Genomic DNA, 24,161 nt, shown 5'->3' on the forward strand with positions numbered 1-24,161 from the left:
TGTTGATTCATATTCTGAAGCACAAGCTAAATTCCACAGGTCAATGGGACAAAATATGAAATTGTGTCCTGGATTATAGAGCATAATGCTTCTTTGATCATAAATGATGTCTGGATAATTTCCATAAGAAACTAGGTCAAATCATAGAGTGCTATTGAATAAAAATGGTGCCAGAAACAAGAATTGCAGAGTTTGGTGCCTGCCAAGACCTTCAAGAGATTCCCACACCAACAAAATAACTGTTTTTAAAAAACCACTGAAATTTTGTGCAATTACAAACCTTTTTTTAATGTGAGATCTCAAAAATCATATGATCTTTAAGATAAGATTAAGTACCATAATCTTATATAATCTCACTGAAATCATGAGGTTTTGAATGAAATTCTGTGTTGTTGGTTTTGCATATGGTCCATTGCACAAAATTGCTTGGGGGACTTGAAAAGTTGACCCTTGACTACTATTAACGACTTTCTCCTCCCCCCCATTTCTTCTTCCTTTTCTCCTTCTCCTTCTCCTTCTCCTTCTCCTTCTCCTCCTTCTCCTTCTCCTTCTCACTTATATCTAGCCATAGGGCATCCAACAACTTTTAAAATGATTACAGTGGGTTAGTCGAATAGATTTTGTCATGGATTAAGTAATTCAGAAAGCTTTGGGGCTGAATGGGAATTTGATCCCTGATATCCTTAGTCCAAGTCCAGTCCTCCAACTCCATTATTCCACATTTCATCTTCAGAAAGATTAAAATAGGATGATGACAGTATATATACAGCTTTGCAAGTTAGTAACCAAATAGACTATCATCATCATGCGATGCAAAATGGTATGTGTCACCCCTTTGGGGTAACTTTTCATATTAACTCAGTGGTACAAATCATATGGCATGTGTAAAAGTACAATTATTTTATTTATTATTTATTTATTATGTTAATTTTGAGGCCACCCAACTCCCCAGTGACTCTGGGCGGCTTACAATTAAAAAATGGAAAAAAATGTAAAAGAAAACAACATATAGTAGAGAAAAAGAATGCAACAAATATATAGTACTATATATTTCAGACATGTAGTTCAGACATATGTCTATAGCATACTAGTTTTCCTTGCTTCTTTAAGTTGTGTGAATTGTATCAGATGTATTGACTTCTTAATATATGCATCATACTGAAGATAGCAGCAATCTGCATTAAACCCATTCAGAATGCAAAAATTACTCACTATTTTCCCTTCTCGGTCTCCCTCCTTGCCTCCTTCTTCATACCTCTCATTCATCTATGACTTAGTTATTAATATAAGAACCAAATCTGTTTCGGAAATGTCTATGTCATGGTTGCACTGGTAGAGGAAACAACAGATGGAATAAATTAATTAGTCAAAGCCTGTTTAAAAGGAAAGACGTTTCTGGGCCCAAGCTGCCAGAGGGCAGAGAAGAAGAACACTTACAGAAGTTAACAGACTTCTTGTTAACTTATCAGAACTGATTTGCTTATCAAATTGTATATTACCTTCCTCAACACTGTGAGGCTTTACATGAAAACAAAAGGCTCAGAAAGTACCTGATTTGGAGATGTCTGGGTTTTTTGTTTAATTTGTATTGAGCTATTCTTCACAAATGGTTTGTGGCACCCTTTCATGACATTCTGGAGATTTAAAAATTTTGTATGAAATACTTCTGACACAAAGTGTAGGTCAAAATGATAATGCTTCTATTTTAGCCCTGTTCAGACAAACTGAGAGCAAAAGAGTATTCTAGGAAAAAGCTTTCCCCTAGTGGGTATTCCAAAAAATAAACAATCAGGGAAACACTAATATGCAATAAAAAAGCCTTCAGATATATGGGAATATATGTCTGGAAAAAAATCATACATTATTAAATGTATATAAAAAACTCCTACTGAACAGACAGTACCAAGCCAGCCAAGTTATTTTGTAAGGCAGGAAATCCCTCAAGCATCTCTGGCAACAAAATATGAAATAATAACAAATTAAACAAGTACAGGTAGTCCTTACTTACCAACCACAATTGGGACCAACAGCTCTGTTGCTAAGTGATGCAGTTGTAAAGTGAAATGTCATGTGACCATGCTGACTTATGACATCAGTTCTGGGTTCGGTTGTTAAGTGAATCATCTGCTGTTATTAAGCGTGATGTCACATGACCACAACTTGTGACTTCCTGTTAACTTCCCCGTTGACTTTGGTTGTCAGAAGCCAGTAGGGAAGGTTGCAAATGGGGATCACATGACCGTGGGATGCTGCAACCATCATAAATGCACGCTAGTTGCCAAGCGCCCAAATCATGATCACATAATTGCAGGGATGCTGCGATGGCTGCAACTTTGAGGACTGGTTGTAAATCTCCTTTTTCAGTGTGTCGTAATTTCAAATGGTCGCTGAACAAGTGGTTGGTAAGTGAGGACTACCTGTAATAATCTTCTGCTCTTTTATGAGATCTGCCACTTAAGTGATACCACTTCCATATACCCATTGATATATCTGGCCATAATGAGATATGGCCTAGATCCAGAGTTGTGTTTTTTGTTTTAAATCATCATTGAGAGGGGAGAATTGAAAAAGATTGCTTTCTTCTTCCATTTGATCCATGAAAATAGTCCTCTAGAGTAAAATGGATGGAAGGAGTTCTTTCATTCGCAAAAAGGCATCCCTAAGTACAAGCCAAAATATTTTAAAATAGTAGAGATGAAAGTTAAGTATCATTATTTAAAATTAGGCTACAAAGTAAAAGAAAAACGCAATGATATTTTATATTTTACTAGATAAAAACCATGCAGAGTGAAATATATGGCATTTATCTCCACAGATATTGTGTCAAATGGCACTGATTCTAGATATATTGAAAGCCCAATAGTATTATATGCCCTTGTGTGCACTGAAGACTAGCATCAAATGTGTGTTGATAAATAATTTACTACCATGAGCATAATTATTTACTACCTGTGTTGCAGATGAGCATAAGAGGAGGTCCAAATGTATACACTGGCTCCTTATTCTATATGCAGATTCATGATTTTGTCATGCTGTCTTCTTTTAGACCACTGGTGTATTCACATCCTGGATGGAGATTTTAATAATACGTAACAGTGACTTAGGTGAGCCAGTCTGATGTAGTGGTTAAGGCACCAGGTTAGAAACTGGAAGACTGTGACTTCTAGGCACGAAGCCAGCTGGGTGATCTTGGGCCAGTCACTCTCTCTCAGCCCTAGGAAGCAGGCAATGGGAAACCACTTCTGAAAAACCTTGCCAAAGTTCAGGGACTTGTCCAGGAAATTTCTAGGAGTCAAGACTGACTCAAGGGCACCCCCCTCCCAAAAAAACAGTGACTTACAGATATGCCATTTTTTGGTGAGCCATTCCTGTATGGTACACCTGCCACTGAATTCCACTCTTAGGGTACTAGCCAGATCTGCTGGAGTGCATTGTTGCCTTGCAACAATGAAAATTATGCAATCCAGCCCACGTCTAACATTTCCCCAAAGCTATCACTGCAGCTAGGCTGTCTAACTTTCAAGGAAATTTGCCTTTTTTTTTTCCCCTGATCCCTTTATTGAGAAATGTCTATAAACTTCCAAGGGATTTCAGAATATCTCTAAATTTAGCTAGACAGCTGCTGTACAAAAGTGCATGTAAACTGAGCACAGTTATGGCTTGGGACTGAGAGGAAAAAATGCTGTATATCGTAGTAGAAAGAAAATAATAGAAACCAGATTTTTGGGGGAAAAAAAGAAAAAGAGCAGAGGAAACTTTGGGGAGCTGGTCTGGTTGTCTTAGGTATTAGCACCTAAGGCTGGCTCAGTGAGCACATGTTATCAGCTGAGAAGGAAACTGCTCCATTAGCCTGTAGCTAGAGGAAATGTGCTGGAACTGTAGCCAAGCAGAGTGAAATGGGGAAAGAGAATGTGGCTCGGAGCTAAGGCAGCTGTTTGTCTTTATTGCTGACAGCAGAGCAACAAAGTTAGAAATGACCACCAAAGGTTGGGCTGTAATTTGTCTTTTATGCTCATGCTTGAGAGGAAGGATTGCAGTTGTATTTTGTTTTTCTTTCAGGATGTTCATACATTTCTACAAATGAGGAACATATAACTGAAGGGAGCTTGTGAGTAATTGTGTATAGGTGTATTTTTGTGATGAGGAAAAGTAGACACACACATGTACAGATACTCATCATCCCATTCCCTTTTGGAGCAAGAAACATTATATGAAGTGCAAAAAACCAGTAAGGAATAGCAGGAGAAAGAAATTAAAGACATGGGAGGAGAATAAAGAAAAATCTAGCTTATGCCACTGTTTCCATATATCAGTTTATACATTGTCTTTTGCTCTTTAAATGTCTTGCCTCTTTCTTTTAGAGAAACTCATCAGCTCCATCCAGCCACAACCACACTGTCTTCCCCTTCCTTTCAGCAAAATCACTCTTCATATTTATTTGATTCTCATTCATTTCTTATATGATCGAACCACCTCAATGCATTTCTTTCATACCGGTCACTCACTTTTGTATTCAGTCCATTCCCACTGGCTTCAACTCACTTTTATGTTTCTCCTCCCATACCCAACTCTCGGTTCATAAAATAAAGCAGACAAAAGCTTGCTCTTAAATACAAGCATTTTTGCTACTTTTGAGCAAATTTTCATTTCTCACAACAGCTCATGCGCTACCCATTCCCTTTCTATCAACTTTTGCAAGTCTTAACATTTCTCCATCCATTTTCTCAACTTTAGTAAACATTCTACCCAGATACAAAAAATCACCTACTTTCCCTACATGTGTATATCAATTGCAATCGCTTACTCCATTTCCTGTGTCAAACAAACCTATTTTGGTCTTTGATATATTAATTTTTAGATCTCTACTGTTGCAGCATTTATCTGATATTCACTGTAAATCTTCAGGTTTTCAGTCATTAATGTGATACCATCGTGTAAAAATACACATATATTCATATCCCTAGGCCACATACCTCTAATATCACTACAAGCATTCCTTATTTATTTACCTTTGAATATACTAAACAATTAAGGGGAGATCATCTTTAACTTACTCCCTGTTCAATATTGAACCATTTGCAGTACATTCCATTCATTCTCACTCATGCTTTACTTCCATCATATACTGCATTTATCATATTTACCAACCGACTTTTATCATCACATTCATGCACAACATTCCATAATTCAAGCCTCCTTATCACTTTCTTTAAATCAAGAACCTTGCAATAAATGTTCTTTCCCCATTCATACATATCTCAATAACCTGCCGAACAACAAAACTCTACCACCTTAATCCAAAATTTTGCTAATTGTCACATTTTGATTGGATTTCTGCCCAACACTTTTCAAGACACCCTTAACATACTAACTCCTCCTGCACATGTACACAATCCCCTTTTTATGCCTGTATTGAAGTAGTAAGTTTACTCTGATTTAGTACTTCAAAGGGTGTTTCAACTGAAGTTTTGCTGAGGCAAAGCTATTCCTTCAAGAAGAACTTGACTCCTGGGGACTTCATGGCTACATCCATGTAGTTTTCTTGGCAGCAATTTCGAAGTGGTTTGTCACTGTCTTCTTCTGGGATTTTTTTTTTTTTTGAGTTCCCAATCTAGCCTCCAGCTGTGAGATTTCCCAGAAGTCTCCCATACAAGTATTCCCTAGACCCAACCTTGTTTAGCTTTTGAGCTCACCTGTTGAGACATGCTTTCATAATGAAGGGAAAGAAATGCATGCAAAATGTATTAGTATTATACCCATCATTATACCTGACTCCTGCAGTCATCAATGTGCCAGGAGAAACCTTGGAATATAGAGTCTGATACTAACTTAACCAGCCAAGCCTAGTACTAACCAACCATGGTAAACAATATGACAAGCTGTAGAAGCATATCAGTAAATCTAAATGCTACAATCCTACGTATTTACCGATTAAGCCTATCACATTAAACAAAAAATGGATTCTCTGAACAGTTCTCTGTTTCTGCTTCTCTCTCACATGCAAATACACACTGACCACTTACATAATAAAATAACACCCAATTAAAACTAAGTATGAAGTTAAAAGAGAAATTTAGACCATGAACATAAGACCATAAAAAGTTAAATTCATTTTGGATGAACCAAAAAGGTCTGTATCTGGCAACGAAAAAAACCCAAATCATGGTGCCAGACAAACTAATCTGTCTAGGAAGGTTGTGTCTGAGGTAAAGTAATAGCACAGAAAAGGCCCTTTCCCTTGTCGTCATTTGCCACATTCATTAGCCAGCCCTCAGAGCAGGTGTCTGGAGAAGATGGTAAGATGCCCATAAGGAAAAGGTGGCCTTGATACATGATGTGGTCTACCCAACCTTTTGAACCTATTCTAGAACAATTTTCGGATTGCCTTTCAAGCCATCCTGCACATGTTGAAAAGTGAAGTGATGGAGATTATTTAGTCTAACTGATTTAAAATGGTTCTATTTTTATTTTATTTTTTTGATACTGGAAGGGATAGTGACATTCCTGGTTAATCTTTTTAGTACAAAAGAGCAGGAATGAAGAACTATGGCTTCATGGTGACTTGCCTTGACAAAAGGCTTTGAAAAACAAGCACATGCCTAATTTGTATTCCAGCTGCATCTTGGGTTCCCATCATTCAGTAATACTTGAATAGACTGTAGCATATACAAACCTGGCAATAAGTCTAAACAAGGGTGGGCAATACCAGGAAAGTACTTTTGAATCCTTTTTTTCCCTTTAATTCTATGTATTTTTGTTTTTTCCAAAATGAAATCTATTAATATTTTTTTTGCATGTTGCCTATCATTTATGTTTTGGATGGAAATGCTAAAGACTAGACAAAAACACATTTTCAAAACTCTGTTAAAGAATCTGTGCCCTTGCACAGCATTTGTTTTAAGTACCAGCCTCCCTCAGACCAACTCTTTTTTTTTTCCCCAGCCACAAAAGAACTTGAGTCAGCACAAATTTAGAAGAAGCACAAAACCCCAGTAATAGCCTTGTGGCACTATCAATTTTCCACTTCAGAACATCAGGTTCCTTTGTCTATTTTCAGAAGCTAGTTACAGGGAGATGGCATGAAATATATGACGGTCCACCTTGTTTTCTCTTTTTCTCAGATTGAAACTTAAAAAGATACATAAAATATGTCAGGAATGCAACAAAGCAAGATTCAGGGACTGGAGTTCTGAAGATAGCCAGCTACCAAAAGACACTCTACAATTTTCTTTATGTATTAGAGTTTCAGATCTTTCTAATCAAAAACGGAAATTCTCTCCTGATGGTTCTTTCTTTCTCTCTTTCCTCCCTCCTTTTACCAGTAGGAGTCTAAGATCTGTTTCCAGTTTAAAAATGAAATAAAGGGTGCATTTACATTATGTATCAAACATAGTTGAATTATACAATTATATGATTTAGGAAAAACTCAACCCATGTAAAGCAGGCTAATCATGATCCTAAATTGAATTTTCAAACCTTTAATTGATCCCATCCCACAGGTAACATTCTATTTTAATTGCCAGGCCGAGATGGTTGCAATTAAGTAAATTAAAAACTCCATTCCATGGAAACTGGGAAAGCCATCTAATTGAACAGATGATGGCCAGGTTTTCAAACACTTGATTGCAAAAGGATGTAACCACTTTGCTCATATTTCCTATTCTGGTTATATCCATCCAAATGTGCATCTAGTTTATGTTGAGACATCCACCACAACAAATGAATGTAACCTAATACCATACAGTTTTTAAATCCTAAAATCAGATTTTCAGCCAAAGATAACAAGTTTTAAAATTCATGTAAGGAAGAGATAATCAAGTTCAGGGGTTCTTGTATCTTTTTTGTATTACATTCAGGGAGTTCATTAATGGAATCTTGACTTTGTTTTGGACCTATTTGTCATGTTTAACTCCTCACTACCTGGAAAGGAACTGTATTTTGAAATGTAACACCAAGTGCTTCAAAATTACTATAGAAGTGGGTGAAATCAGACCATGAGAAGACACTATTAGAAATGCCTCTCCTATGTACCATCTTGGAATCATCTTGATTACTTATGGTATTACAGGCAAGGCCTACTTTATATGTCCCTTTATCCTCTGGCAGAACTGCTTTCCTCTAATTTTTTCCCATAACAGCAACCTTGTAAGGTAGGCTGGGCTGAGAGAGTGACTGGCTCAAAGTCACCCACTAAGCTTCCATGACTGAGGGTGAACTTGAACCTAGGTCTTCTAGCCCAACAACTAACTAGCAAAGTTCTTTTAACTCATCCATATAGCAGAGGTGATCCTTTGTTATATGGGTGAATTAAAAGGAACAGATTCTATGAAGTTGCACATGTTGCATAAATGTTCCATAGTATTGCATAGATTTATATGACAAGACAAGACAAGATGTGTTAAAATGTTTTTGGGAAACTGTGGCAGTGTGAAGAAAATAGCTTGATTTACCTTACAGTGACTATAGTTGCACAGAGCAAATTAATATAAACCTATGGATAGAACATATATGAACCATAAAGTTATATAATGGATGTAACATACACCAACCATATCTTTGGGAATGGTATTAAAAACAAGACCTTATGTTAAACTAGTAACCATTTAACACAGTTCAGAATGTTTAATTAAAGAACGCTGCAAGTAATCAATATTGTTTCACCCGCTACTACCAGCTGTAGATCTGAATGGGTAATAGACATGAATGTTTGGGAAGATTTTATTGAAGGCTCACAGAAATGTTCCATCCCCACCAGAGCTTTAAACTTTGGCATTGATTTATATCTTTTGCCTTTCCTCAATAATGTTAAAATGGACATTTCTGTTGGCACAGAATGAACCTGGATTCAAGACCTCAGGTTTTAGGACAGGCCTGTTGTGCATCCTTTTTACTTTATAAGACAAGAAGGCAAAGGTTGGTCCTATCAGAACCTAGGAGATCCAAGAAATCCCCAACTATGCATGTTTAGGTGGCAAGTGAAACCATTTTTGTTTTGGAATGCCTTACTCTTCTTTGTTTGCTTGTTTTTTTAGTAAGAGTTGTATTGCTTTAAATTATTTTTTGGTTTGTGTAATTTATATTAGTAGTTCTTAAGCAGTGGTTAAGAATTAGTGGTTAAGAATCTGTAGTTCTTAACATGTATCACCCTTGGGACTCAGAAGTAATCTAGGGAGAACCCAAGGTATGTCACTGAAACTAAGTAAGTCTTTAAAGCTTACTGTAAATGATAATTATAATAATAGAATGCCTATAAACTTGTAAATACCTTTCTTAAAAAAACATTTTTTTCATGTTTATCGCAATGACCCAGGAATTAAAGTGTGGTAGATGGGACTTAAGATTCAAAAAGTTGAAAACTGTAGGCTTACATAACACTTTTCAATAAAAGCCTCCATAGTGTATAAAGAAATATTATTATAATATCTAGACATATCTATTAAAATATCAGATAGCAACAGAGCAAAGCAAGATATGGTTTTGGTTCAACATAACCAAAACCACCAAAATAGCTAGGGGTGCAGATAACTTCAAATTAAAGCTTTGTTTAACTAAGGGCTACTTTAAGTAGAATTTGTAATGTGTATTGTGTATAGTTCATTATGATAATTCCATACAGTATCCTTTAACCAGCTTAGTAGTAATAAAGATCATCATCATCATCATCATCATCAATCATCATCTATTTGGGTAGATTACCAAGAGATCTTTGAGAGTATGGATGTTTTTCAGTGTTTTTATCCCATAACACTCTGAGTTGTATCAACAAGTGATGCACTCTTCCTCTTCCCTGAATTTCCAAATTGTTGGGAATACCCTTGATGGTTTTTTGCACTTATTAATTGTTGTTTTTACACTATAATTCCAAAATGAAAAAAGCAAACAAACAAACTAGAACACCCATTTGAAATGGAGTCTCTCTTCTGCTTAGCTTTTCACCTTTTGCTTTCTGGGTGGAAGAAACCTTATTGGGTGGCCATTCAGAGACGGCCAACCTGCTTGCTTAGAGAGATTCATTACAAAAAATTCATCTCTGTATGATAAGATTGATAATGACTGGGAGAAAAAAGTAGACAAAGTAATCTCAAACTTTATAGCAGAATAAGGTCCAAAAAGATTTTCTTTAAGGGCAATTCCTTTACACATTAATCTGTCAGACAAACTGATCTCATGATCTGTATTATGAAATATTTGATTGCAAAGCAATGCTAAGTGGACTTCTTTCTTTGGTATAAAACTTAGCAATACCTATTTTATGATAGGAAGGGATGTCAAGGTGCTTAATAACTTAGCGATATTTTGTAGTTCCAGAGTTGTATAACATGGCAACACTTGGGCAATCTTTTCTGGGCACAGAAGATAAGCAGGATTGGGTTTAGTTATGACTTGGTTGGGAGACACCAGGAATTTTCAGAACTGTAAGCTAATTTGAAACTTTATAACAAAATTTCCACATTGTTGCCAAGGAAACAAATACATTTATTGATGAAGTCACCAGAAATTAAACCTGACTTGAAGGCATCTTCACTGTTATAATTTTGGTGTATGAAATAATGGTATGCATGGTGGTTACCAGTGCTATAGCAGTGGGGAGAATGAATAAAGAAGAGATGAAAGGCTGAGATGGGTGGTTTTTATTTGTAGAAGTTCAGATTCATTCCATCATGAAGAAACTATAGGCAGGTAGGATACAATCACATATTTAATGGGAAAAAGGTGAGACTATGTCTTCTTGGCTGCTTTGGGAAATCTTAGTATAGCAGAATATAAATCAAGAAAAAAGGAAATAAGAATTAAAAGTCATAATATAAGTAAAGTAAGAAAGAACATGCAGATTTGGGGTAAATTGGTGGCTACAATTAAGCTTCTGGGGGGCACTGAGGTTCACAGGGAACAGGCCAATGATGCAAGTGGGTGGACCCCTGTCACATACTTGGGTAATACCAGGATTTCTCCCTTTTTGTTTGGGAGAATTTTTTTGGAGGCAACCACATCTGACTGAATTTGTTCTTCACTGTAAAGGTTTTCGAAGTTCTTTCTTGTGTTAGGGTTGTGCAATTCCCTAGAATTTTAAGTAACATTGATCCAATGAAAGATGTACTTTAGTGCTTTAGTGTTTTGTAATAACAAATCAAACCTGTAATAAAGAGAACTGAATCATTTGTTCATTTATAAGCATTAAGAATACAGACAAGTCAACCAAACATGGGAGTCATTGTGAAAAATTGTTGGGTGATTTCCCCAATTACTTCAAAAACATTTGACCAAAACCAGACTAGGCACTGCCACCAAAATTGGTAATAGGTATCAATCTGTTCATATCCCTATCAGTCTAGTAAAATGCAATTGCAATTTCTTTAGTATAGGGCAAATTTACTTTGTTTCGGTGATGCTTTGAGTGAAGCATCCCTTTGAAGCTGCTTCAGCCAGCAATGTATTCTCCTTTCTTCTAAAGAGAGAGAGAGGCAGGCAGGCAAGCAGGCAGGCAGAAGTGACTGTACTTCTTTGTTCAATGTTGCTCTGAGGCCTTATCTGCCAGTTTAATAAGCCAGAAATCTGTTTTCACTCAGCTGCTGAAATGCTGGAAGAGGCTTCTCATGAATGAGTGTAGCTTTGGAGTCTTCACAGCAACATGAGGCACCTCAGTGAGGAGTTTGCCTTTGTGCCTCAGCGAAGCTAAATGCATCACCTCTGTGCTTCATGGAGCTGTGAAGTGTAGCTGGCTTGCACAGACCTAATGGCTGATTCCTGATGACATGTTGCAATAGATTTAAAATGAGCCATAGTAAACTCACAGTCTGATAAAACGGTGCAAACTGAAATGTGGCTGGACTTGTTTTCAGAATCCACTTTCAACTGTTCGTTAGAATTCAAAGCTGTCTTAAAGAAATCTGTATGACTAAAACTCCCTTTCATTCAAATGTCTCAGCATGAAAAGTACTGGAGATCCTACTGTAACACCATTACAGTAATTGCATATTAGATGGTTTTCACTATGGTGCCTGCCAATATGCCATTCCTTTGCAAGTTTTGACATAAAGAAATCAGAGGTAGTAGAGAACTCAGCTCTAGTTCTGGAGCTGAGCCTGTTCAGGAAAATACTTATGCAAACAGATGATCCATTTTGATTTCTACTCATTGATGAAAGCTGATGATTCAGAAAACATACCCATGTATTTATTTGTTTTGTTACTACTGACTCCTAGAGGCTTATATGTGGCTACAAAACGAACTTCCCTGCTATGATTCCCAAGTGTATGGGATAAGTGTATCCACATGGCCTTTAAACTGATTATTTCTACAACCACCCTATTTCCCCAAAATGCCACAATTTTGCTGAAGCAACACCCCTTCCCCAACCTTTCCCATTTTTAACAACTGGCTTATAGCCAAGCCCAGCCAAGTCTCTGTCCAATCTTGGAAGTAAGTGTTGCTACTGATATGCCTCAGAATTCTGTCCAATTATGAGACTCCAAGGAAGTTGCAATTGCTCTAAGCAGTTATAACTACTTCATTAATTGTTATGAGTCTCTCTTTGCTCCCAGAGCCAGACTTCGTTACTGCTAGAATCAAGTTGTGAATTGCAGTCTAACATTTTCTGTCTTCTTTAAAAGGAAGAAGTAGAAGAAAAGTCCAGTGACTGAAGTGACCTCCCCCTCAGAAAGATGGCTTGTGCATTCACTTACAGATGAGAGATCGATGCTTTGCCCATCTGTTATCCATTGGGTGATAGCCAACATTTTTCTTGCCACTCTCCTATGCAATCCACCCCTGCAACTTTTCTTGAGGTTCCCACAGTTTACAGATTTGGGGATTCTGCAAGTGGGCTGCATTAAGGTAATAGGAATTGCTTGACTCCAATATGTAAGCGAGTACTTGTTTCATAGTGATGTTGTCAGGAACTGAATAAAAAATTAATTTAAAAAAAGGAGTAAAATATGATGGCATTTTCTTGGGCTTAACTGAGGGTGGAGAGAATTAGACTGTGGCATACTAACTTATTTTTGAAGAGGGAATATTAAATACAAAGAGGGAACCTGCTGCCCAACTCAAATGAACTTTATAAGATAGGCATAAGTGATAGTGTGAAGGAAGCTAGTCCAAAAAGTGGCTCTTTCTTGTCTGAGGTTTGTATTTTGTATTTGTTTTATTGTTCTTAATTGTAACAGAGGATTATATAGTCATTAGTACCATTTACAAGAGATTGTTTACCGTTGAGCAATCTCTAGTACATTTTACAAGAGAATGTTAATTTACATTCTCTTGTAGATTTGTCACTGTGTAATTGTATACTGAGGTCTTGGTTGCTGAAATTAAAATATTGATGCAATGACTCCCAGGAGGCAGAGTACATTATGACACATGGCCCACCTACCAGGGATATTGTATGGAAAATAGATGTCCACCCCATTTATTTGTCTGTTTATAATAATTTATGAAACATTTATAAAAGAAACTCTCAAAACATCACCTATTTGTGGTCCCATTTTGACAGATTGTGTTGTTGCAGTAGCATCCTGAACTATTTAGCCTCTTGGAGCAACTCTTACTGATATAAATGTTAAGGCCAGCCCTTGGTCCATCTACTGACAATAGCATAATTCAGTCATTATGCCTATATGAGTAAAGGGGATATGCCTAGGATGAATGGAGCATGAACACTGCCTGCAGTCCAACTTTTCCTTTTTAAATTATGGCCGGGTGATGCAAAGCCTTTCTACCCGCATTGGCTTCAACAAAAATAGATAAACCACAGCCCTGGGTTACATGGACACTTGTATTCAATTTATACAAACATGACAAGAACCCTGTTGCAGATCTTTCTGTGTTATATTAGGGGTATATCCCGTCTGTGTTAGAGGACACTGGAAGCATAGCTGGCATGTACCTAAAACAAGTTTCACCCAAACTTGTCTCCACACAGCACACAATGTGGGGAAATCATTGCCACAAGAAATGGTAATGGTCACTACTTTCAATGTCTTTAAAGGGGGATTGGATAAATTCATGGACGACAAGTCTACCAAGGCTTATTGGTCTTGCAGACTCAACATTACCTCTGAAGCGTCTCCAAATACCAGTTGCAAGGGAACAACAGGGAATAATGGGTATATCTCCATTCAACTTGTGAGCATCCCAGAAGCATCTGGTTGGCCACTGTGAGAAACAAAATGCTGGACTAAGATAGACTTTGGCTTGATCTAGTAGGCTATTCTTATGTTCTTATTCTTGCAAAATCTATGTATAAGTTTGTGCAGTTATTACTTGGATACCTTGGAATGGTATAAATTGTAGTGGAGAATTTAAAAGAAAAATTGCAAATAGAAGTTGAAAGTTGATAGAACAAACTTACGACACAACTTGCAGAATTGTCACAAAGTATACTGACCCATCTAACTCTGAATCTTACATATACCCAATTTAGTTGTGTTCTATTGTTGATTTGTTTATGTGATATTTCATGTTAATTATATTTCTTGATAGGTTTATTATGGAATATAACAATTTATAACTACATATATTTTGAAAAGCATCTTCTCTGCTTCTCTGCTTCACTACGGGCAGTCTCTGAGGGAAGTTACAGTCTGATAATGGATCATGATGACTTCCCTGAGTGTCTGTTGATCAGATGATTGTAATGGTATATGGGAATTACCTTGGGAGACAGTAGGAAGAGCCACAGACTAGACAACTGCCATGCAAAAGGCATCTCAGTCCATAGAAGCAGAGGGGGCATGGGAAGCATTTCAGAAGGGACCCTCCCTAGTTTTCTGAAGAGGAAAAGGAAAGGAGGGGAGAAATACTTCCAGACTTGTGAGATTCTGTTGATGTAACCTTACAATAAAGATAGAGCTAATATTCATTTTTAGCACATTTTTGTGCTAAAATTTGTGTTAGCTCATCCTCGAAGGGCTAACAATGATATAATGCCTGGTATTTTATAAAAAAATTATCTATCTATCTATCTATCTATCTATCTATCTATCTATCTATCTATCATCTATCTATCTATCTATCTATCTATCTATCTATCTATCTATCTATCTATCATATCCTTGAAGGAACAGCAGTAATTATAATATCCCTCCAATAGCTTTATCATATTTCCTGCCAACAGCAGATTCTTTCATTAATATAGAATCTTGACCACCCACCTCCTAGCTTCTATACTTACTTGTAGCATGGATTGCAAGGCCAAACAGCAACATCAGAAAATAAAAGGAGAAATGTAACCATGATGAACATGGAGGTATGCTGCAAAAAATATTAATTTATTTCTTTGAAGAGCAGAAGGTAAATAGGTAGAATAGTAGAAGGTTGAGGTATGAACCTGGGGAACAGGGGCATTAAGAAGGCTGAATGTAAACATGCATGTCCTAATTTTATCCTGATTTCTGAAAGCCCACAGCTGGTCAGAGCAACTCAGAACAATATCATCAGGGCTTTAAACTCTAACCATAACTGTTTGGGGAAGAAAAGTCTTATCATCAAGTATGTGAGAGGATTTGTATGGGTTCAAGGGATCTAACTGAAAGGCAGGGCCACACAGCTTTCTACTTTTCACCCCTTTTTTATAAGAACTTTGTTAAGTTATAAAAAGCATACAGGTAAAAGCAAACAAGAACTAATGATCAGAAAGAAAGGTAGAGAACAAAGATAAAGAAGGAATACAAAAATGATAAAAAATAAAGAAAAAGGGGGAAAAAAGAAAGATTACAAAAAGAATGACTTCTGACTTCTTATACAGCAGATATAAATGAATCATATAGTGACCTCTTACCCTTAAATTACATCTTAACATACATATTTTGTATAACGTATTATTTTAACTAATCATCAAATCCATAAATCATGATTTCGTTTTTTTCTGTCTCCTACAAAAAGTCCAAAAGTGGCTTCCAATTGGCAATAAAACTAGTCAATGTTTTTTCTCTAAGCAAAGCTGTCGATTTTGGCATCTTGGCTAACTTCATCATCTTCATGATCCATTCTTCCATTGTAGCTAATATCAAGTCTTTCCACCTTTGAACATATAAAACTCTAGCTGCAGGTATTATATATAGAAACAAAAGTCCATGAGCTTTTTCCAATTGTTTGTCCATCAGTCCCAAGAGGAAAACCTCTGGTTTTAACTGTATATTAACCTTCAAGATCTTCTGAATTAATATATGGATTTGAACCCAAAATTTTTTAGCCTTATTACATGTCCACCAAAGATGATAAAAAGTCCCTTCTCATTGTTTGCATTTCCAACATATATTTGAAACCTCTTTCTACATTTTGGATAATCTTTCTGGTGACAAATACCATCTATACATCATTTTATAAACATTCTCCTTCAAATTACAACACAATGTAAATTTTAACCCTTTCACCCACATATTTCCCATTGTTCCATTTGTATATTATGTCCAAAATTTTTTGCCCATTTTATCATACGTACTTTAACTTGTTCATCTTCTGTTTCAAATCTCAACAAAAGGTTATACATTTTAGCAATAAGATGTTTATCACTGGTACACAATTCAATTTCAAAAACAGCTTTGTTTTGTTCAAAACCATATATCTTTTTATCAACTTTAAATCTTTCTCCAAGTTGTACATATGGAAACCAGTGGCATGGATATCCTTGATGTAAGGTTCACTGCATTCGGCACTGGAAATAACTCTCATGAGACATGGACTCGAATGAAAGCTGGTTTACTCAGGCGTAATGTGTAGCAGTTACAGACAAAGCCAGGATTGGCTTGGTGCGGTATTTAACAGTGTTTTATAGGGTTCCCCCTTGACCCATAGTACCCCTGGGTTCCATCCCTGCCCTTGTCCCAGGTCACCGCTCTGCTTGTCGTGATCTCCCTCCCCTCTCCTTAATGGCAGATTCAGTCAGGTTTCATTGTCCTCATGATCGTCGTCTTTTGTCTGCGTTGTCGGTGTACTCGTGGGGCTTTTCTCATGCGGATGAAATGGGGTTTCTTAAGTCAGGTTCCAACTGGTCGTTGATTGCCTCCGGATTGCTGCATTCCTGAAGTATTGTAATTGGTGTTGCCCAGGGCGTCTGGGGAGCCTCCTGCACTACAGTGTTGCCGGTTCCAATTTACTCTTGGCCATGAGTTAATTGCCGCCACCTGCTGGCAATTAGCTTGCGGTTTGCCTTGTTTCCCTTCCCTGACGCCTATGCCTGAGACAGTGAAATTGACTATTGGTGGTGAAACTGAACAGTGGCGCTGGCTGTACTAGGCTGAATCTGACACTTGAGATATCAGATCCTCTCTTGATTTTATTTTAATTTCTCCTTGATGAATATCAAGGATATCACCATAAATTAACCATTCCTGCTTAGTTACCATTTCTTTCCTATAAAATGCTTCTTGTGGAGATAACCATAGGGGTATTCTTGGACACAATCTGAGTTTATATCTATTCCAAATTTTCAAAATGGCACATCTAATAAAGTGATTCTTAAAATCCACGTTCACCTTAACTTTGTCACACCATAAATAGCTGTGCCACCCAAATCTCAAATCATTTTTGAGATTTTACCCCTTTTTTAGACATTTAAAAGTAAATAAGGGCATTTCTGGAGATAAAACTTCATTAATTAATATATGATTGATCTTAACAAACTTGTCTTGTCTTGCAAAAGTCCTACTATGTACAGTTTTTATCTTATAGTCAAAATTCTTTAGAATGTCTTTGATGATCTTTTTTTCCTGTTTTTCAGAAGAGTTGAGCAGAGGGTTTTCCTGACATTGTTTTCTATTCTTTATCCCTCGATGACTCCACAACCTCCCTGGCTGTTGAGTTGTGTGATCCGAAAAGCTCCATGGGAGGAGTTTCTCCAGGATAAACAGAAGAAATGAGGGAAGTAACAGTGTTTTGAGAAAGGATTGTGTAATCACATTTGCTGGCACTCCTCAGCTACTTTGTGATTAAAGTAAGTATAAAAAACCTGTATCTTACCCATGAGAATTTCCTCAACATTTATTCAAAAACTGAAAAGCAATTTCTTTTCCCTCAAAGTAGATGTAAATGGTTGGATAAAATGCAGAGGAAAAGTTCAACGTAGCGCTGTTTTCAATCCAACCTATTAAAACCTATGTTCACATGGTTGCAGAATTGTTATACAATATTCTTTAGTTGTATTGCATAAGTGGTTACTTGCAAGGTTGCCATTGCTTATGTGCTGTTTAATAAATCTTTCCTACATCAAACCAAATACCATTTATCAGAGAAAAATCTCACAGCAACAGCCTTTATCCATGCTCCTGTTATAATTGTAAGGCCGAAGTTGTGTTTTAATTGATGAAATGTGCTATACAGTATGACAAATTTGAAAAAAAAATCCTAGCAAACCTCTTGTTGCCCTTTAGAAATGTGATGAAATTGACAGAAGTTAAAACTCTTAGGACTGAAGTGAAATAATTGAAGCTCTCTATTCTTTCTCAAAGACACTTGCTAGATTTCACTTCTCACATTCTGTTTCCATGGATTTGATCCAAAAATAATGGATGGAAAGTTATTAAGTAAGTGATAGTTGCAAAACTCCAAGTGTCATCACTCATTGAGGTAACACTGTTATTCAGGCGGGGAGTCTTTATTAATCTTCCACAAAGGACAGAGAGTTATTGTAGAGACGAGAGTGTGAAAGATACAGGGCAGGATTCTGACTTGTATATAAATATTGTACATAAAGATTGTTTGAATGTTCCTACAGTTAAATGTACCAGCACTTGACTTGTACATAAATATATAAAATAGGTTTGAATGTTCCACAGTTAAATGTACCAATGCTCATTAAAAACACCATACTGAAGGATATATGGGTCCCTTAAGATGCTGGCTGATAGTAAGTTAAGGGGGTTCTGTGTTCAGCCTTACCATGGCTTTGTAGTGGCTTTGGATGGGAGATTTAGAAAGAATATGCCATTTTTTCCCCTCCAAACAGATAAATAAACACACAAAATTTCTGGTTTAGAGAAGGCAAACAGCAAACAATATTTTGCTTGAGTAATGAATAAAATCAAACATGAGCGCCACTATGATTAAATCATAGTAACTTGTTTTTAAAATTGAATAAGATGAATGAAGAGTCACACTACATCAATCAAGCTCAGGGTTTCTTTTCCACAATGGTCAATCATGGGCCCATAAGATGATCAATACTTAAATGCATCAGTACCTTCTGCTTGTCTTTTCCCCAAAACTAATAATCAAGGGAATATTGACTCTGGCATTGGAAATTATTACATAGCCATCTCAAATTTATGATAAATGGACTTACAGTATCTGTATGATTGCTATTTTAGCTTCTCAGCTCCCCTAACCCTCAGGATGAGATTTATTTCCACTTGTGAACATTTTTAACTACTATAGAAAAGCTAATCATTGTAATTTCCATTCATTTTTATACAACCAAAAACTAATATTGATAGGCCAACCAAAAGTATTTTGCCACCTCAGTAGAATAACAAGATCTCCTCTTCTCAGTTCTATATACAGAAGCTGATTGACCTGGTTGCTAATTCTTATTGTATTACCACCAGTAATAAGATATAAGGTATCTTCAACCAAGATAGCATGTTTGCTGAGGCAACACTGCATGGTGTTCAGAGATGTATTATTGCATCCATCCAAGCTACACGTCATCTCCCAGGATATGCTCACTCTGGTTAATGGTAGAACTGGCCTTGAAGACTCAACATGAAAGCACCATAGTAAGATGTCTTAACAATAAAATGTTAAATTTTAAAAGGCTAAGTTCAGACATCTTGAACTATTAGGATACTAAAATCTTGAAGTGCAGAATGCTAAAATTGCTTCTTCAAAAAGAATGCCAGAACAATGAAAACAAATGTTGATGATTAGATTTTTCACTTTTATTTAACTTATTTTTCCTTGAGTTGTCTTGGTGAACTCAACTAGAGTGATGTCATCAGATAACAATCATATAATTATGCCAACTAACCACAATGTATGTATTTATGCAAAAAAGTAAAACACATTTAATGTTTTAGTTGCTAAATTATTTTGCCCAGTTTCCAGGAGATTGATATGCTATTGTTTTATAGATAGATGTAACATGGTGCCTCCTGGTGGTCACTGTAATTTAAAACACCACACAGGGTATACACTGTATAAAAATAGAGAAATTGCCCCCCTCCAAGAGGTATATGTGGAAATTATGTAATTCCCTGAACATGGGGGCATGACATGATATATAATATCTGTATCTCTCTGCTCTGAGAGATAAAGGAAGGTGGACTGACATACCATTTTAACAGCCCTTCTAAGATGTCCCTTCTTGCAACTGCTACTACATAGCTCATAAAGCCAATGCACTGTTTACAGTCATCTATACATCTAAAGTATGGAGGTTCAGTTCCTGGTGGAGGGTTTGAATACCACTGAATAACATCTGGCTACATGTATCTGAAGATTCGCAATAAGGATGAAACAGGTAACACAGTGCCTCCTGGTGGTCACTGTAAGTGAAATCAAGAAACAGATGCAATATGATCAGGAGAAACTCAGTATTTACACTTACAGTTCATTAAACACATACACATATACAGACACACACATACCCACACAGAGGTGAAGAGCAGATGGCAGCTGTGGCCAGGAGGACCTGCACACAAATCCATCTTGCACACCAATTGCACCCATTTCTGGACTGGAAGAATCTACTCACTCAAGCCTTGGTCACCTCCTGGTTGGACAATTGTAATACTTCTATATATGGCTGCTCTATCCAGAATCTGCAACTTCTTCTTTTAAACTCCCATACAGAAGGGAGAAATGTATTGCAAATCAAGTGGCTAAAGGGGGAGGTTTAAACATCTTCCATCCATGTAAGGAGATCAAGCTCTTCTTACTCTAGTAAGGAAATGACTAAGCACCTTTCAGATAAAATCACTCAGGTTTGCTCCATGATGAACTCTGGCTATGTGGTCTTATGGAATTGATGGAGGCATGATCTGGATTTGTTATCTGGGCTGAGCTTGATCCTGTTGGCCCTGAGGAAATAGACAGGGTTCTTGGGGATATGAGCTTGGCCACGGTATAGTAGATCTATGTACCTTCTGGTTAGCTAGGCTCCCCAGAAGATGACATGTGGCTGGACTCAGTTATTGGTAAATTCATCCTTGAGAGAGGGGGGTGGTCCTGCCAATACTTAAGGAGGTGGTGGTCTCTTCAAGAAACCACTGATGGGCCTCACTATGTTGGAAAATTTTCATACCATCTCCAACCCTCTCTTTTTAAGGAAGGTTGTTGAGAAGCAGGTCACACTGCAGCTTCAGAGAGACCTGAAGGACATGAAATATCTGGACTCCTTCCTGTCAGGTTTCAGATCTGCATGTGGGACTGATAAAGCATTGATTGCAATTGTGGATGACCTCTGGGAGGAGTAGGTTGGGGCTGGTGCATCCAACCTTGCTCTCCTTGATCTTTCAACAGCTTTTGAAACCACTGATCATGGTATCCTTCTGGATGAGCTCAGAGACTTGCACTGGCTCCCAATAGGCTTCCAAATGCAAGGAGGTGGATTATTTGCAGGATCGTCTTTCTCCAATTGTTCCTGCCCAACCCACTAGATCAAACAGAGTGGGCATGTCCTGGGTCCCATCTGGTAATAGTGCCGTCTGTCAGAACACAGGAAGCTTGCCCTCCACTGTTGCCTTCTCCACTGTTATGCCTGCCCTTTAGAACACCATACCCCCACCCCCGAGACTCCACTGACCCTGATCCTACTGGCATTTTGTAAATCCTTGAAGATCTGGAGGTTGTGTGAACCCACTGATGTGATTTTTTTCTTGAGTGATTGCTGTTATATGAGTTGGGTTACACTGTCCTTGGTCACCAGTATTGTTTTATTATTGTTGCTATTATTTGTGGTTTCTTTCTTGTTCTTGTGTTGTTGTTGTTTTTTTTAATCTAGTGTTCACTATCTAGAATCACAATTTGTGAGATGGGCAGCTATATCAATTGATATAACAAAGAAACAAATAAATAATAAAGACAACAATTTGACATTACATATTTAATAGATCATACAATTTAATCTTTAGTTTTTTCCCATTCCTTATTCCATTCAACCAGTAGTGCTCAAAGTTGCCCAATAGAATTTGGAAAGGTGTGGGTTGTGCTGATTTAAGCTTTAATTTTCCAGAAGTCTTCATCAGGAAAGATGGTAAACAAAGTAATAACAGGAGAGGGGAGGGAGATGGAAAAGAGTGATTGATGTTCAGGCCATTTAGTTACTGTCTTAAGATGAATGTGGGAGGAAGTTGCAGACATACAAATTAAGTTTCATATGTGCTGTGATATTTTAAGGTTGCAGCTTTCTGGAACTATGTGGATGAAAGGACAGTCATATGATGATTTAGCCCACATTTTAGAAAAATAAAATCCAACTTGTAGATAGAACTATCACTATCTCAAAAAAACACGTAGGTGCGATCAGAAAGAGAACAGAGAAGAACTAACCCTAGGCTGTTTTTATTAACTGGAAATTTTAATTTATGCGAAAGAAGTAGGATTGCTAGGAGAACTGAGTATTAATTTCTTTGTAAATGAAGAGACTGAATCTACAAAGAAGAGGTTTCTTATGATACAACTGAAAATTTAATTATAGTCTACCAATATTAATTTCAAAATATCTCAAATTGAATAAAATGCATATATCTGAAAGAATTATGTATAAAACCCATGCATTTGGAAAGTTGTGAACAAAAATGTATGTATTTAGAAAAACTGTATATTAAAAGACATATATTTGCATTTATTAGGAAAGTTGTATACAAGATGCATAGATTAGTAGAAATTGAATACGACAATGTTTATACAAGGGAAATGTGTATTCAAAACAATGCAGATGTTGTCTTTTTAAAAACTGAATTTCAGAATAATGCAGAACTTTGGGGGTCAAATTAACACTTGAACATGTGTTATTTACATGGACGTAATCTAACCATAGGAACAAGAGCTTGCTTTGCCTTATTTTGCCTTTTTCCAGGAAGTTTATTTTATAGTGTAATGAGTGCCCAACAAATATATGTTAGATGTCAGGTCAAGGTTTGTGGTATTTGGTTGGACCCAGTGAAAGTATTGTGGATATTTGATTTTTTTCTCTTCATGTTTTTGTGTGTGTGCGTGTGTGTGTGTGCATTCAAATCAGTTTTTGACTCCTAGCAACTGCACAGATTAGTCCCTCGAGTTTTCTTGGCAAGGTTTTTCAGAAGTGGGTTGCCATTGCCTGCTTCCTAGAGCTGAGAGAGAGTGACTGGCCCAAGGTCACCAGCTGGCTTTGTGCCTAAGGTGGGACTAGAACTGTTGACTAGAATTCATGGTCTCTCAGTTTCTAGCCTGCTGCCTTAACCACTACACCAAACTGGTTCTCTAGGATGGCTATTTTTCATTTTTTAAAATTTATTAGACCAGGGTTAGGCAATGCCCAACATCCCAAGAAAGTCAGATCAATGGTGAAGGATGCTGGGATTTGTACTGCAGCAATATTTGGGGGTGTCACAGGTTGCCTAGCCCATACTACCTCTATATTCTGATACCCTGAATGCACGAAAATGCCAACTCCAGCAGCTGCTGGATGATAGATACTGCCAAATCGGAACTGCTTCAGAAGACAGAAACCAGGATGACTCAGTGCTTAGCAGTATATTAATATATGTTCGCTCTTACAAAGGCATTGGGTGGGGAGGGGCCCACTAGATTGTATAACTGTTATGTCATTGCATGAGTTCATTGCTTCTTTATCTCTTTTACAAAGCAATCCTCTGTCGGTATCATCTGAACACTGAACTGCTCCCATCAAACCATCTTCCTATCTAGATGTCCTAAACCTCTCCATGTAGCTATTCCCTCTGCCAACTGACAAACATGTCAATTTGCAGAGTTCTACCTTCAGGATTTCTGAAGATTCACTCTATCAGTGACAGATACTTGAACATCATCTGGAACCTGTATGAACTATAAGCCAGTGCCCTTCTTTTTCTTGTGATTCTCTTGACAGAGCTATCTGGATGTTGGGAATTATTACCTGGTGGGAGAGTTGGATTTCTACCCATATATATCATTTTAATGTCCCTACTTCTTTCTTTGATCCACACTTCAGGCTGAGGCTCCAGTCCCATTCTGGTGCATGTGCA

The sequence above is a fragment of the Python bivittatus genome, unplaced genomic scaffold (genome assembly GCF_059951505.1).
Source record: "Python bivittatus isolate LINGU-HERP-01145 unplaced genomic scaffold, Pbiv_v1 ctg000700_np1212, whole genome shotgun sequence".
Lineage (NCBI taxonomy): Eukaryota > Metazoa > Chordata > Lepidosauria > Squamata > Pythonidae > Python > Python bivittatus.